This window comes from Mustela nivalis (assembly GCF_964662115.1).
Source record: "Mustela nivalis genome assembly, chromosome: 6".
Taxonomy (NCBI): Eukaryota; Metazoa; Chordata; class Mammalia; order Carnivora; family Mustelidae; genus Mustela; species Mustela nivalis.
The window spans coordinates 108,974,833-108,992,618 of record NC_139025.1 but is presented as its reverse complement, the minus strand read 5'-3'; the positions used below and the strand labels follow the sequence as shown (position 1 = coordinate 108,992,618).

The following is a 17,786-nucleotide window of genomic DNA, read 5'->3' as shown; positions in this document are numbered from 1 at the left end:
AATTAATTCATATGCTAACTTTGCTTCTTATAATGAGATTTGTATGAAATGATACTTTTACTAATATGACTAATCATTTCTGAATGTTTGCTCTTTGCTGTTATATTTCAGTAAAGTATTTTCTTCCTCTTAAGGGATCTTAACAGGCAGACTTTTGGAATTTTAATTTGTGTGGAGGAAACAGAATATTTAAGTGGGGAATTTCTGTTATGATTAGAAATTGAAATATGAAATCACATAAAACATAAGACCATGTTAATAACTTAATGTTTAATATACTAAATTAATATGTTCAATGACTGTTACTTGGGTTTAGAAGGAAAGAAATATTGTCCCAGCCTGGAAAACAGTGCTAATAGGTGTAAAAACTGAGGTCTTTAACATGTTCATAACTTTCAGTGTATCGATTTTTTTTTTTTTTTTTAAGGAAAATATTTTGGTTCAGTTAGGACTATCACAGAAAAAGTGATGGTATTTTCTTTTACAGTGTTGTTTTTCCAACTATTAGAATATATGAGTAGAAACTATTAAAGGCTTGTGTGCTCTGCAAATAAAAGTATTGCTCTTGGGAATTATTGCTTCCATGGGAAGCGTGAGATATTGCTTAGCTTACAGGGTGTTCGTTGAATGTTCTTGGGATCAATATCTGAAAAGGAAAGGAAGGAAACAGAATTGGGTATATGATAAAGTTGATATTGGGTATATGATAAAGTTGAATTGTGATTCAGGCCCAGTGACATTCTTGACCTACTCTGCTATGAATTCAGTAGATAGATTGTCCCTTTAGAGTTGTCCTGAGTTGGGCTACAATTGCAGGCCTTCATAGCTTTGCATGGATGTCATTGGATAGGGGCTGCCTAGGAAGTGGAGAGGGGGGTGGGGCAAACTTGGGCAAAACTGCTCTCTATAGCTCAGACACAGCAGCTAAGGCAGTGAGCTCTTTATTAAGAGGGGTTTGGTGGCAAACAGTATTCTCTACAGGAAAATTTTGTTGAGTCTGGTGTGGTTTTTTTTTTTGCTTATTTTTCTTTATGGTTGTCTTTGTGCCTCTGTGGTAAGTTATGTCACTTTTCTCTCCTCTGAGCAAGGGCAAGGGACTTGGCTTACTTTTAACTGACTTGAAGAATTACTGAGAACCTTTAAGTATTCCTAGAGTATCCTTTTAAAATTTAGGATTAAAGATTATTTATTAAAAAATTTTATTGAAGTAGTTGACACAGTATTGCATTAGTTCCATGTATACAATGTGGTGATTTAACAATGCTATATGTTATGCTATGTTCACCATAAGTGTTGCCACCATACAATACTATTAAATACCATTGACTGTGTTTCCTTTGTTTTACCTTTCATCCTTCCCAAGTGACATTCATTCCATACCTGGAAGCCTGTATTTCCCCCTCCCCTTCCCCTATTTTACCCACCCCCACTAACTCCCCCTCTGTCAACTACCAGTTTGTTTTCTGTATTTATGGGTCCATTTCTGGTTTTTTGTTGTTGCTTTTAGATTCCATATATAAGTGAAATCATATTGTATTTGTCTTTTGACTTACTTCACTTAGCATAATCCCTCTACATCCATCCATGTTGTTGCAGGGGGTAAGATCTCATCTTTTTTATGGCTGAGTAATATTCCATTGTAGATATTACCAAATCTTTATCCATTCATCTTTTGATGAACACTTGCATCGTTTCCACATCTTGGCTATTGTAAATAATGTTACAGTAAACATAGGAGTGCATATATCTTTTCAAATTAGTGCTTTTGTTTTCTTTACTTTTTAGTAAAGGAATAGGATGTTATGGTATTTCTAATTTTTTGAGGAATCTCTGTATTGTTTCCCATAGTGGTTGAACCAATTTACATTCCTATCAGAAGTGCACAAGGAGGGACGCCTGGGTGGCTCAGTTGGTTGGATGACTGCCCTCAGCTCAGGTCATGATCCCGGAGTCCCGGGATCGAGTCCTGCATCGGGCTCCCAGCTCCACGGGGAGTCTGCTTCTCTCTCTGACCTTCTCCTCACTCATGTTCTCTCTCTCTATCTCTCTATCAAATGAATAAATAAAATCTTAAAAAAAAAAAAGTGCACAAGGATTCCATTTTTTAAGAATAAATGTTAAGAAGTTCTTTGAGATCATTCTATATAAGATGCTACAGATTTGTTTCTTTGTTAAACTGAATAAAATGATGAGTAAAAAGAAAGATAATATGTTTTTCTCTTTTGTATTTCCCTACACAACATCTTCTCCTGGTTGTCTTGAGGCATTTAATCTGCCTTGTGTCAGGTAGGGATGGAGTGTATTAGAAAGAGAGAATTTTAAAAAAAATTGGCTTTTGATTTTAATTTATTCAGTGAGTTTAAGTGCCTACTATGTACCAGACACTGTCATAGACTTTGGGAGAGAATAGAACTTTGCAGCAAGAAAATGGGCTTAACAACTAGGCATTTTCAGCAAGTTGAAGCATTTCTACAGTCCTGAGTTTTATCAAGAACCATGTGTGAAGTAATGAAATTATAGGGTTTCAACCATAGTATAGAGAAAATACCATAATATAGAGAAATTCTTTAGACTTTTTTTTAAATCTGAAGAAATTCTTGGTACATTTTCAAGTTGACATCTAAACTTTTTAATTATAAGTTTAGTAATTACAAAGGATTTAACCTGGGTGTTTGGTATTTACATTTAGAAATAAAGTGGTTATATTATTCTTTTGAATGCATTCAGTGGAATCTAAATGGCTTAGCAAGTTGATACCATCTCTTGAAAACTGGTTAGGTGTGAGATGCTAGTGTTGGGCACAAAGTGAGAGTACTCTTATGTCTCTAATGCAGAGGCCACTGCTGTATACCAGGCAGTGACTCATTCTAGAAATTGACCCTGTTTTCTTGCAGTGATAGAGGCCTGTTCTTTTTGGCATTAAGCCTTTGACCTTTTCTTGGAGCTATTGGTAGTGCCTCACTGCTGTTGACACTTTTTCAGATTACAGTGTTGTTGTACCAGTCTGATCAGCCAATTCTGACTGTACCATTGTGGCTCTTGAAACTAATCTATGGCATGTGTTCAGCTCTCAGACCGTGTGCATCTTTTCTTTTCTTTTCTTTTTTTTTTTTTTTTAAAGATTTTATTTATCTATTTGACAAACAGAGATCACAAGTAGGCAGAGACAGGCAGAGAGAGAAGGAGAAGCACTCCCCTCTGAGCAGAGATCCCGATGTGGGGCTAGATCCCAGGACCCTGAGCCAAAGGCAGAGAGAGGCCCCAACCCACTGAATCACCCAGGCGCCCCAGACCATGTGCATCTTAACAGTGATATACCTTTATTTCTCAAAGCCACTCAACAGTTGGCTGAGAGTTAAGGTATTCAGTGGACCTTTCACATGGCCAGTCATCTATGGTCATCCAGTATTGTTTTGTGTTGAAATTGTCTGAAAGTTGACTCAGAAAGTTTCTAACCTTCCCTAACTTCCTCCTAGTTCACACACTTTCGTAAGTGGTTTGGTCATTGAATGGAGGTAGATCCAGAAAGGCATCTTCTCCTTTTGGCTGCTTTCTGAATAATGATCAGGATAAAAGGTATAGGGAGTTATACAGATGTTACCCATCTTGAAAATCACTGGGTATCATAGGTCTTTTTTTTTTTTTTTTTTAATAACCGAAAAGTAGCCATAGGGCAGCCTAGTTGGTACACCCTTTAGGTGACAACCTACCTTAAGAAACAGTTGTAGGGGATTCAAACCTAATTCTCATTCAGCCACGTTGGTTCTTTTGTTGTATTCTAGAATCTTAGGTTATAAGAATAATGACCATTTGGTCAAATATACTGATCAGGTCTCCTTACGATGGCTTATGGGAGTCAAACGGGTGTATAATGGTTCTCTAGAATTTTTATTTTTAGAAAGCCCTTGTTTCTTTTGCATTTGATTTTTCCAGATGAAGAGTCTGGGTCTGGGGAGGAAATTATTAGATAAAGATTGAATTTATGGCTACTGGAATGGGACATACCAGTTGTCCCTGGATTCTAGGTAGGTAATATCTTAAGCTGTGGGAAGTAGGGGCTGAGGAGAAACCATTCATGAACTTTGTTTTTCAAAATCACCCCCAGAACCTTCCTCAGGAATGAAAACTTCTGGTGCAGCTCCCGTAAGCTGCTCCAGGTGCCTTATATTTAACTGAGTGCTGGGTATGCTGTCCACCTCCAGATAGCTCTGATCATGGTTTGTCATTCCTCTTAACTTTATTGAGAAGTCTACGGAAAACAGCAGGGAATGAGCCTAACTTCTCTACCTCCCACACAAAACACCTGTCAAAACCACATGCCTTCCCTGCACCCATTCCAGTAGCCATTGTTCAGTCATTTCATAGAAGTGGCCAAATGCCAGCTGGCTGATGTTTGAACAAACAGGATAGTTTGGCCTGACTTCTTAGGCAGTCTTTTCACAGTTCAAACTAAACTGGGAGTCCTAAAGCAGACCAACCCGTTAAAAGGCCACATTTGATCCACCGTTAGCTTGTGACTTAGGTCCTATTTGTGGATCTCCAACAATTGTAAGCAGCACTTCTGGTATTGTGCTTCTTGTATGAAAGCCAGGCATCAACTCCCCTCCTTACCGAAAACACAGTGACTTGTACTATAAGGTAAATTGTAAGAAACCTTTATGTATTTTATTTAATGAAACATTATGTAATTTTAAAATTATTATAGAGATTTCTCCAAAATGAGGCTACTCTTGAACACATGGGGGAATTTCTTGGAAGGATGACTAATTCATTATTTACATGAACTCTGCAGGCAGTTATCCTTGCGATGGAATCATCCTGTTAGGATAGGTATTATGAAATTTGTCCCCGACTGTAGCTGAAGTGATCAATAATACCACCATGTTTCTAGAAAGTATTTAAGTCAGCCTCAAGTTACCGGCCAGGGTTGTTATGGATGATAGTATTGCCTTGCGGGCCATGCAGAGTCTAATTGTTAATACATGTTTCCTATACCTGGATTAGTGCTTCCATCTAAGTGAAAAGGTCAGTTCAGACACATAAGGAGGAAGCCACTTGGATTTATGGGATTTGTTCAACTGTTTTGGCCCAGGACCCTGGAGGACATGGTGGATTTAATACTCTATGTTGGCCTTATCTTGTTGCTTTGGAATCCTGTTTATAGTGGTAGCTTTCATTACATGATGGGTAAGACAAATTAAATAGATTTGGTCCTCCCTTTGTCAGATTAATCAGCTTGGGCAATAGAGTGGAATGCTTTGGAAAAATTTGCTAGGAGTCCTGACAATATAGAAACAAAGGATACATGGTACTGGAGTTAATTTTCCACACGCCACTTATATTTCCGCATGTTTTGCAAGCAGAGGCACTGATTGGCTTTGTTTTGGACTATCCTTTCAAAGATGCTTATGTAGTAAACAGTCTTGGGAAATAGACATAGTGTCTTTCTCTAGGGCAAAGGTCAGATATATTTTACTGTTCAGTATAATGGAGATAATGTCTCTCTAGACAAAGGTCAGCCATGCTTACTGTGCACTACAAAAGATTGGGCTACCTACACAAAGGTTTTCTCTCCCGTAAACTCACTGTGCACACATCCATTTGGACTCATTTATTTGCTGCCTTGGGATGTGGGGTAAGGGGGACTGATGGAAAGGCACTGATGCTCATGCTGCTTGCTATGATATGACTAATAGAGTAGTTGATCTCTGACTCAGGAGTCTCATGTGTTCTGCCTTCATCTACAAAACTGAAGGGTTTACCTTGTTATCTTAGGAGCAAGGCCTAATCTCAGACCCTTCACAGTTCTTGACACTGAGATAAGGAGTGCTGTCTCTGGAGTGTCCATTTGGGAGCCCCATATCTCTATTTTAAAAACGACCCATTTGAATAGTAATAAAAATGTCAAATGCATATAACTTTCAGCCTGGTACTGCCATTCAAAGGTATATTAACCTGTAGTAAGGACGTAAACTACTACCCTCACTCTTGGGACCAAATCTGGCTCACTGCCTTTTTTTTTTTTTTAAATAAAGTTTTATTGTAATATAGTCCTGCACATGTATATTTATATTGTCTATCTATGACTACTTTTGCACTACAAGGCAAAGTTGGGTAGTTGAAGGAGAGACTTTATAGATCACGAAGTCAAAAATGATTACTTGTCCTCTTAAGAAAAACTTCTAGAGCCCTGCTCTAGCACTCTACCCCAACATTATTTCCTTTAAATATGCTTGCAGAAGTGTGTCAAGATAGATGTACAGAGATGCTCAAAGCAGGATTGTTGATAATACTAAAAAAATAAATAAAATAGGAAACAACTTCAGGAATCGTGAGGTGTAGATTTATTGCTTGAAGATTGTACTTGTTTTCAGATTTTCACATCATCCCTTGGACTGAACTCTGCCCAGTGAGTCTGAGACACCACATTATGTTCTTGAACTTAAATATACATGAAACACTATTTCCTTCTTCATTCAGTATAAGGGGTTGTCAGTAAATACTATCTGGGAGAGAAAGCAAGGGTCACCAGATTAATTTGGCAAGCCTCTAAACTCCAGGGAGTATAAGGATTACCTAGTAAGAGGCCAGGGGTATTGCTATTAAGTTTTGCATTTTAGTCCAAAGATATTTGAAAGCCAGTCAAAACATAGTCATTGGAAAACAAAGTAAAACACAACAAAACCCAGACAAAACAGAAGAGACTGTATTACAATAGCAACAACAAAGGTAATGCTTTTGATATTGAAGAGCCGCACTTAACTACTAAATCTTTCAGTTAAGGAGGACCTTCTCTGTGCTCAAGTATGAGAATAGAAGTCTTAAGAGGTGGAAGGCCTATGCTGATTTGTAGGAGAGAAGTAAATTTACTTTATAGTTGGCCATTGAACAACATGGATTTGAACTGTATAGGAGGTCCACTTACGAGGATTTTTTTTCCTTTTTTTTCTTTTTTTGTTTTTTTTTTTTTAAAGATTTTATTTATTTATTTGACAGAGGACAAGTAGATGGAGAGGCAGGCAGAGAGAGAGAGAGGGGGGGAAGCAGGCTCCCTGCTGAGCGGAGAGCCCAATGTGGGGCTCCATCCCAGGACCCCGGGATCATGACCTGAGCTGAAGGCAGCGGCTTAACCCACTGAGCCACCCAGGCGCCCGAGGATTTTTTTTCAATAAATATGTTACAATACTGTAAATGTATTTTCTCTTCTTAATGATTTTCTTAACATTTTTCCTTACAGCTTAGTTATTGTAAGAATACAATATATAAATACATAAAACATATGAAATATCTGTCAATCCACTATTCATGTTATTGGTAAGACTTCCAGTAAACAGACTATTAGTTGTTAAGTGTCAGGGGAGTCAAAAGTTATACGCAAAGTTTTGACTGCTCTAGGTGTCTTCTGTCCCTTCACTATTCAAGGATCTCAAGGGTCAACTGTATTTTAATGAGCCTTGAATAAGGAAATCAAGACCAAACTGTTTGGAATTTTGGTAACCTGCTAAGAAGGGGAGGAGTTAGCCTGGTAGCAACTTGTATTTTAGAAATCCATCTAAGAGAAAGAAGGCCAAGTTCTAATATTGTGGTTGCCAGCATTGACTAAATACAAGTTTTTAGTGGGCAGTATTAAAGATGTTTCAGATGTATTTTGTTCACTGCCTTTACTTATAAATGTAGTGACCATGTGTTTTGTACAACTAATCCGTGTCATTTAATTCCTTTCATTAGACCTTTGTATTCACAAAGTCTTAAAAATTTGTAACAGTTCAATCACATTTCATTATACTTATGACATGCGTATGGAAGGGAAAAGGGTAAATGAGATAGAGATTGTCCTAGAAAATCTAGGACATGTATTCTCTTTATGTAGCCAAGCGTTACATACATATTGTGGTCAGGAGATAAGTGGCGAACCTGTGGATAATTGGGGTGGGAGCAGAGGCAAATATATTGAGTGCATCTTGAGGTCCTCTTCCAGAGAATTCTTTGTGTTGTAAACTTTGTGTTTATATTTTTTCAGGTGTGAATTTGGGGAAGTGTAATACCTTACATGGCAAAGTTTCACACATATTGGTAGGGAAGTCTTTTTTAATTTTAATTTTAATTTTTTAAAAATATTTTATTTAGGGGCGCCTGGGTGGCTCAGTGGGTTAAAGCCTCTGCCTTCAGCTCAGGTCATGATCCCGGGGTCCTGGGATGGAGCCCCACATTGGGCTCTCTGCTCAGCGGGGAGCCTGCTTCCTCCTCTCTCTCTGCCTGCCTCTCTGCCTACTTGTGATCTCTGTCTGTAAAATAAATAAATAAAATCTTAAAAAAATATATTTTATTTATTTGACGGAGACACAGCAAAAGAGAGAACACAAGCAGGGGGAGTGGGAGAGGGAAAAGCAGACTCCCTGCCTACTAGGGAGCCTGATGCGGGGACCCTGGGATCTGAGCCCAGGCAGGCAGAGGCTTAATGACTGGGCCACCCAGGCTCCCTGGGAAGTCTTTTTAAAAGGTGGTTTTTTGTTTTTTGTTTTTTCCTTTTGAAAAAAATGTAAAAGTAGTGAGGGAGAAATCTTATTATTTAACTTGCTGCATAATTTCCATAGATTATATTTTGCCTCAAACATTAAGTTTGAGATTCAAGGAATCTTAAGTAGACAAGCAACACAGAGAACCATTATGACCTGACCAAAACTAAATGGCTGGCTAGTTGAATAAGATCACTTGGGAAATGTGCTCAATTAAGTAAATAGATTAAGTGGTTTATTTTTCTATATGGGCAGTTAGGAAAGCATGTTATTTCAGGTGGCAGACATGGAAGAATCTTGAGACTGTGTGTAGGTGGAACAATGCTAAGCTCTCTTCTAGTTAATCAAGGAAGACTTCATGGAAGAGGGATGAGTAAGTGTGGATAAGAAACAGAGGGTGGGTATGGCTGTCCTTGTGAAGAGCTTCAGAATCAACAGGAGCAATCTGTCAGTTTTGAAATTAAGGATAATCATTACGTTTTGTATTATATGAGGTGGGTGGGGGAGGTAAGACACATAGCACCTTTCATTTTTTTAGATTTCATGTATGTTATGCTAATTTCACATTTACTTCTTTCACCATGTATTCTCTTTAATCTCTTTCTCTTAAGTAGATTATCTTTTCTGCTGCTTTTGTGTCCCATGTAGAACAAAATTATAGACTCATGCTAACAAAATTTCAGTTTTTTTGAAAGAAAACTTAAGATTTCAAATACAGAAAGCTTAGCATTTTGTTGGCTTCTGGGCAGAATGTGAGTACATAGAGCACTTGGGACTAAGAGCTGAGGCAGAACCTTTAAAGTGTTTCTAGATTTGAGGGCCATACTGAGGCTAGAGTGTCATAGTGAAAATAGAAGACAGGGGTAAGGTCCTGAGTATAGTAGATGACAGGAGTGGAGGAACAGGAAACTGGCATTAACAATGGCTTAGTGTATAGGTTAGGTTAGGATTCTCAGCCACCATGAAGAGTCAGTTTGGGAATGCTGTTCACAATAAGATCTATGCCTCAGAATCTGTAGCAGAAAAACGTGTTTATATAGGATAGGAACCAGGTTATAAGTCTTGTTCTTTGCAAATAAGTGACGTTTTTGGTCTTTATATATTACTATTGCATTGACTAAAACCTAGCAGATATGAACTTAACATTTAAGTGTACTGTATTTATTTTTCAGGGTTGGCCTATAATGGTAAATACTATAATTCTGAGTAGTTATAATCCATCCATCTTCCCTTCCTTTCTTCCTTATCTTAGATTCTGGTGATTATATTTCCTTAGATGGATCCTATCTTGTCAGGCCATGGAGTTAGTAGAAGGAAATAGTAATATACTGATTTTACGAGATTTCTGAATTGAAAGGAGAATAGGTTGCTGTTAACCGGCCAACAGATGAGAATGGAATAATCTGCAGAGTGCTAGGTGGTTTTTCTTGTTTTTTTTTTTTTTTTTAATTTATATATTTTTAATAAACATATAATGTATTATTAGCCCCAGGGGTACAGGTCTGTAAATCGCCAGGTTTATACACTTCACAGCACTCACCATAGCACATACCCTCCCCAATGTCATAACCCCACCACCTGGTTTTTCTTGTCTTTTAGGATACTGAGGCTTTTCCTTTCTCTCGATGTTTAGAGGCATTAAATGTCATGTTTATGTTATTGGGGAAGGTTTTATTGTTTGTTTTTTGTTTTTTCCCAAAGAAAGGTCACTGCAAATTTTATTTGTTATTTTAGTTGGTATGACACTTAGTTGGTTGCATGGTCTTTTTTCATTATATGGCAATGTACACTATATTCTTACATACGTGGTACATGAAGTAAGATCCTTTGAAACAGTTATGCACAATACATGCAATAATGAATTTATACATTGGAGCCCAGGATGTGACTGACTGGAAAAGATGGACTAGGCATGTTGGGTGTTGAGTGAAGGAACCAGAAGTCATAGAACACACAGGAAATACGCATCTGGTTTGAAGAGCACCTGCTGCATATGCAGTATTGGCAGTGGTGCCTCTGAGATGGACCCATTTAGGGCTACAAAGGCAGGTATCATCCAACATTAGGGTATAGCTGCAGGGTTTGCTGAACCATTCCTATTTAGAACTTTAGGAAACTGATGTTTTTTCCTTAGGCCATTTTGATATTATTTAAGTAACAGATCAGATAATAAGGACAATGTACACAACCTCCAACTAAAACCCTGTCGTAGTCTATACAGTGAAGTGGTTCATTAGAAAACTTTAAAACTGCAGCTCCTTTTGGATCCTCCAGAGTGGGGGATCTTCAAACGGGCCTCTTCCTCATGAGTCAGAGTCACCTTCACAACATCTGAAATTCCATTCTGTCCCAAGATGCAAGGAACACTAAGGAAGGCATCATCTTTTATGCCATAGAAACCCTTAATCATGGCGGAAATTGGATGCACCTGCCTAAGATTCTTCATTATACTTTCTGCCAAATCTGCCACAGACAGTCCAATGGCCCAGGAAGTGTAGCCTTTCAGTTTGATCACCTCATAGGCACTGTTAACCACCTGTTTGTGAACCTCTTTCCACTGTTCCTTATCTGCATCAGTGCCTAAGTCAGGGTGCATATTCTTCAGAGAGACACCAGCAATGTTTACTCCACTCCATACAGGCACACTGGAGTCTCCATGCTTCTTGAGGATCCACCCGTGACAGCTTAATGGGTGAACTCCCAGCCTTTCTCCCATTAGGTAACAGAACCGGGCTGAATCCAGATTGCAACCACTTCCAATAACACGGTTTTTGGGAAAGCCACTTATCTTCCAAGCCACATAGGTCAAGATATTCACTGGATTGGAAACAACAAGCAACTTGCAGTTTGGCTGTATTTGACGACATTAGGAATGATGAACTTAAAGATGTTCATGTTACGCTGGACCAAATTAAGGCAGCTTTCCTCCTCTTGCTGACATGCCCCAGCTGTGATAATAACCAGCTTGGAGTTTGCAGTCACGTTATAGTCTTTGCCAGAGACAATTTTTGGTGTTCTAAGGAAAAGGCTTCCATGCTGGAGATCCATCATCTCTCCATTGAATTTGTCTTCCATGCCATCAACAAGAGCAAGTTCATCTGCCAAGTCCTTCATTAAGATACTGACGGCACGGGACGCCTGGGTGGCTCAGTTGGTTAAGCAGCTGCCTTCGGCTCAGGTCATAATCCCAGTGTCCTGGGATCGAGTCCCACATCGGGCTCCTTGCTCAGTAGGAAGCCTGCTTCTCCCTCTGCCTCTGCCTGCCATTCTGTCTGCCTGTGCCTGCTCTCTCCCTCTCTCTCTCTGATAAATAAATAAAATCTTAAGAAGCAAAAAAAAAGATACTGAATGGCACAAGCCATGCCAACAACACCAACCCCAACAACTGTAATCTTATTTTGGGGGACATGTTCTTCCTTAAGAAGATTCTGAATCAAGCTGATCTTTGAGAATTGCCATTTTGGACTTAGAACCAAAAGGAATTGGGAGTGCACGTCGGGAGGGCGGGCATCAGCAGTGCATGAGACTGGATCCGGACTTGGCTGCAGCGGCTCCGACACTATTGGGGAAGTTTCAAAATTTGTTTTTGTCTCCTATACTGAAACTTTAGCCAGGATTATGGGAAGTAATCCCCAACAACATTGCCAGTTTTTACCTCAAGTAGATTATTCAGATAAGATTTACTTGTGTCATAAAGATTCTGCTTTTTGGATATGGAGCTTGGTTTCATTAAGTGTTGGCCTCATGTATTTATTGAGCACTTGGTTTGTGCCAAATACTTCTCTCGACAATTTATACCTAGAATTTCATTTAATCCTCATGGGAAACTTAAAAGAAGGATAGTGGTATCCCCATTTTAAAGGTGAGGATATTGAAGTTCTTCTTCCAGTCAGATTAATCAGTTCTCTCCATTCCCCCTGGAAAATACATTGACTGATAATGATGGACCCATTGGTCATTTATGCCTAATCAGTTATACTCTAGCGTGCTTCTGTGCTTCTGCTCTAATATATGAGTTGTAGCTTACCAAGAGTTAATTCTATTTGTTCCCAGACCTGTTAATAATTATTCATTTAAAATTAAATCTATGAGGGGCACCTGGGTGCCTGGGGAACCTGCTTCCTCCTCTCTCTGCCTGCCTCCCTGCCTACTTGTGCTCTCAAAAAAAAAAAAAAAAAAATCCTTACAATTAAATCTATGAATTCCTAACAAAGATTGCTTTATGAAAGCTGAATTGAAAGTTTGGAAAGACATAATGATAAGGAGCTAAACCACTTGCTATTGAATTAGACGTAATGAGACTGTTTATAATAGATTGTAGGAAAAACAAATGTGGAAGATTCTGAATTTATTTCTTTGCAAATGCATTAGTTTTTGTTATATTTTAAAGAAGCAGGGTGAGGGGTGCCTGGGTGGCTCAGTCAGTTAAGCATCTGCCTGTGGCCCAGGTCATGATCTCAGGGTCCTGGGATCGAGGCCCATGTTGGGCTCCCTGCTCAGCAGGGAGTCTGTTTCTCCCTCTGTGCTGCACCTCCCCACACTCATGCTGTCTCTCTACTTTTCTTTCTCTCAAATAAATAGATAAAAATCTTTTTTTTAAAAAGGAAGTAAGCTGAACACTGAATTACAAGTGTGACTTATGCAAGAAGGGTGATGTAGAACACTAATCAGAGGACCCATATTCAGAAAAGGAGTCCTGGGGGTACCTGGGTGGCTTAGTGGGTTAAAGCCTCTGCCTTCAGCTTAGGTCATGATCCCAGGGTACTGGGATCGAGCTCCGAGTAGGGCTCTCTGCTCAGCAGGGAGCCTGCTTCCTCCTCTCTCTCTGCCTGCCTCTCTGCCTACTTGTGATCTGTCAAATAATTAAATAAAATCTTAAGAAAGGGGGGGGGCGTCCTGGTCCTGAGTTTGGAACCAAATGAAAATTAAGACATAAGAGAGTTCCATATGAAGTTTAAAACATCAGTATTATTAATGGTACAATGATGAGAGTTCATAGCTTTAGAGCTGCTGCTGCCAAATGGGCTTGCCGATGCAACAAAAAAAATACTCAGAATTTCTGAGTATTATTCCATTGATTGATAATGATTATTCCATTCAAAACCTGATCGGATCGGAAGAATAGTGTCAATCACTAGTGTTGGCAGCTCCTTATGATATTAGCTCCACATATTTAATAAATGAATATTCAAGAAATGTGCACAGTAGGGACGCCTGAGTGGCTCAGTGGATTAAACATCTACCTTTGGCTCAGATCATGATCTCAGATCTGATCTCAGGGTCCTGGGATCTAGCCCCGCATCGGGGTCTCTGCTTAACAGGGAGCCGGTTTCCCTTTCTCTCTGCCTGCCTCTCTGCCTACTTGTGATTTCTCTCTCTCTCTCTGTCAAATAAATAAATAAATCTTAAAGAAAAATCAGAAAGAAAGAAAAATGTGCACATTAGTCAGGAGGTTTATTATTCTTCTTTGGGTGAAGGCAGGTAAGGGAGTTCTTCCAGATAGAAGTCTGAGGCACCAGGTAAAGGTGATTCCTACATCAAAATACTGGATATGTTTTATGTTTAAAAATATTTAACTTCGGCTCAGGTCATGATCCCAGGGTTCTGGGATCGAGCCCCGCATCGGGCTGTCTGCTCCGCGGAGAGCCTGCTTCCTCCTCTCTCTCTCTCTCTGCCTGCCTCTCTGCCTACTTGTGATCTCTGTCTGTCAAATAAAAAAAAAATAAAATAAAATCTTAAAAAAAAATTTAAGGTAATGCTTAGCTCATTAATTGTATCTTCACCTTAATCTACTTTTGAAATTATTCTGTATGATATAGCTAAGAAGGAACAGAATCTATGTCAAGCTTAGTGTTGTCTGATCATTAAGGCTTTGCATCTTTCACCAAACCACACTTGTTGGTATTTTGGGGCACTCTCCTGCTTCTTCCTAAGCTCTTCATCTGTGTACCAGTTTCCTGAATGTTCCTTTGGTACTTTCAGTATAATAGAGCCTGTTTTGTTTCCTTCAGGAGAATAATTCTCATATGGAAAAAGGTGTATTAAACAACAGAATAGAGCTATAGCTTACAGTAAGAGAAGAGAAAGAGAAAATTATGACGTAGGAGCCTCAAATATGTGACATAACATCTGGTCCCCAGATCCAAACAAATTGTGTTGAAAAGAATGTGGGGGGGGTGCCTGGGTGGCTCAGTGGGTTAAGCCGCTGCTTTCGGCTCAGGTCATGATCTCAGGGTCCTGGGATCGAGTCCCACATCGAGCTCTCTGCTCGGCAGGGAGCCTGCTTCTCTCTCTCTCTCTGTCTCTCTCTCTGCCTACCTGTGATCTCAGTCTCTGTCAAATAAATAAATAAAATCTTTGAAAAAAAAAAAAAGAATGTGTGGATATTTCCTCATAGAGTGTTTTTGTTTGCAAAAGTAATACATACACATTGCCTTTTAAAAAAAGTTATCACTGTAAAAGATATGTGTCAGCAACGTGAAGGAGCAAGAAATAAGTAGATGAAACCTCTTTTCTTTATGAATATAAAAGATAAATGAAACTCTAAACTGCATTAATAGAAATGTTGTATCAGAAAATGGTTCCACTGTCTTCTTAGATGGGATGATGGATTCATTTTCCTACTTTATCTGAGCGTCATTCATCAATTATAATGTAGAGAAGGGCATGTTTAAGGATTTGAGCTACTGAAAATAGTGACATAGGAGTAATAGTCCATAAATGGGAAGAAAAGACTAAAGGCAAATGGGACTAATAATCTCTAGGTTTTTTAATACTGTCATGGAAAAGAGGATACAGACTTCACTGGTGTTGCTTTAGAAAAGTGGGAGGCAAACTTTTTTGTAAAGGACCAGTTAAATATTTTGGGTTTTGTTTGCAACAATTTAATTCTGCCATTGTAACATGAAAGGAGCCATACAGTAATGTGGAAAACAAACGGGCATGACTGTATTCCAACAAAACTTTATTTGTAAAAATAGACAGTAGGTTGGATTTATCCACAGGCCAACTCCTGCTGCAACTGAGCACAATTTTCATCTCTCAGAATTTTTGAAGATAATTTTCTAAGATATTTCAGTAGGGAGAAAGACTTTGCCTAAGAGGTCTGGGCACACCTGCACTGATTCATTAAAACCATCAGCTTCACATGCTGTTGGTAGGACTCTTGAACTAAATAGAAGGGAAGACTAAAGGACTCCTAAGACTTCTGCCAGTGTTCCCTGCCACTTTTCTATGTTCTGACTGACAAAATTTCTTTGATTTAATTGTTTGAATATTTATACCTTGATTGGTAAAGATTCAAGCCAGAAAATAGATCTGTAGTATACTTTGCTTTATATGAGTTTGCTAAATTTTATTTTATTGAATTTAATTCAGTACAGTAGTTGATTTTATATATGTATTTTATTGCATGTAATAAAATACAGTATATATTTGTATATTCAGTTATTTATACTATATATACATGTGTGTGTATTTATCTATAGTAAAATACGTAATTTAAATTTTTTTTTTTTTTAAAGATTTTATTTATTTATTTGAAAGACGGAGATCACAAGTAGGCAGAGAGGCAGGCAGAGAGAGAGAGATTGAGAGGGAAGCAGGCTTCCTGCGGAGCAGGGAGCCCGATGCGGGGCTCGATCCCAGGACCCTGAGATCATGACCCGAGCCAAAGGCAGCAGCCCAAACCACTGAGCCACCCAGGTGCCCCACGTAATTTAAAATTTTTAAATTGAGTATAGTTGGCTGATTAATTTCAGGTATACAGCATAGTGATTTGACAACTACATACACATTATGAAACGCTTACCACAATAAATATAGTTAGCACCTGCCACCCTGCAAGATTACCGTGATATTTTTGACTGTATTCCATATGTTGTACTTCTTATCCCTGTGACTTGTTTATTTTTTTTTTAAGAATTTATTTATTTATTTGACAGACAGAGATCACAAGTGGGCAGAGAGGCAGGCAGAGAGAGAGGAGGAAGCAGGCTCTTCACAGAGCAGAGAGCCTGATGTGGGGCTCAGTCTCAGGACCCTGAGATTGTGACCTGAGCCAAAGGCAGAGGCTTAACCTACTGAGCCACCCAGGCACCCCAACTTGTTTATTTTGTAACTGGAAGTTTGTACCATTTACTTATGTACGTACTGACTGATTTTTTCAATATAGTTAGCATGCAGTATTATATTGGTTTCAGGTGTACAATATATGATTCAGTAATTCTGTACATTACTCAGTGTTCATCATAATAAGTTTAGGAAATTTGTACCTCTTAATCCCCTTCACTATTTCACCTATCCCATCACCCCCTTCCCCTCTGGCAGCTACGAGTTCTCTACATTTATTTGCCTGCATTTTTTGTTGTTGTTCGTTCATTTTTGTTTTTGTTTTTAGATCCACTTGTAAGTGAAATCATATAATTCCTTTCTCTAATTTATTTTTTTGTTGTTGTTGTTAAAGATATTATTTATTTATTTGACAGAGAGAGAAACAGTAAAGGGGAACACAAGCAAGGGGAAGGGGAGAGGGAGAAGAAGGCTTCCTGCTGAGCATTGAGCAGGGCTCGATCCTAGGACCTTGAGATCATGACCAGAGCCGAAGGCAGACGCTTAACAACTGAGCCACCCAGGTGCCCGTGTCCAACTTATTTCACTTAGCTTGATACCCTTTAGGTCCATCCATGTTGTTGTGAATGATAAGATTTCATTAGTTTTCATGGCTGAATAATACTCCATTGTCTGTATATATCGCATCTTCTTTGTCCATCGTCTGTTGATGGACACTTACATTGCTTCCATATCTTGGCTTGTAAATAATAATGCAGTTGTTTCTAATTGGTGTTTTTGTTCTCTTTGGGTAAATATCCAGAAGTGGAATTACTGGGTTATATATTTCTATTTTTAGTCTTTTAGGGGACCTCTGTACTGTTTTCCAGAGTGTTTCCTCCAATTTACTTTCCCATCAACTATGCACAATTGTTTCCTTTATTCCACATCATTGCCAATACTTGTTACTTCCTGTCTTTTTGATTCTAACCATTCTGACAGGTGGGAGGTGATATCTCATTGTTGTTTTGATTTGCATTTCCCTGATAATGAGTGATGTTGAGCATCCTTTCATGTGTCTGTTGGCCTTCTGTCTTTGGAAAAATGTCTGTTTAGTTCTTCCCATTTTTAGTTGAATATGTATATATTCTGATTAATATATATATATATATATCTGAATATATATATATATATATTTTGTTGAGTTATGTAAGTTCTTTA

At 38.6% G+C, this 17,786-nt stretch overlaps 1 protein-coding gene, 1 long non-coding RNA gene and 1 pseudogene across 14 annotated transcripts in view; 2 read left to right on the top strand and 1 right to left on the bottom strand.

Moving 5' to 3' along the window:
• Positions 1-2,203, top strand: part of LOC309866257 — a 67,376-nt gene extending 65,173 nt beyond the window's left edge. Inside the window, exon 2 of the long non-coding RNA XR_014312533.1 lies at positions 1,849-2,203. This is a non-coding gene — a long non-coding RNA (uncharacterized lncRNA). The remainder of the gene's footprint in view (positions 1-1,848) is intronic.
• Positions 1-17,786, top strand: part of TCF12 (transcription factor 12) — a 390,121-nt gene that overhangs the window by 98,278 nt on the left and 274,057 nt on the right. The window lies entirely within an intron of this gene.
• LOC309866252 (L-lactate dehydrogenase A chain-like) lies at positions 9,976-13,898 on the bottom strand (annotated as a pseudogene). Its single transcript has 2 exons — positions 11,862-13,898; positions 9,976-11,637 (listed from the first exon to the last, which is right to left on the bottom strand). The product of its transcript is annotated as an L-lactate dehydrogenase A chain-like (transcript).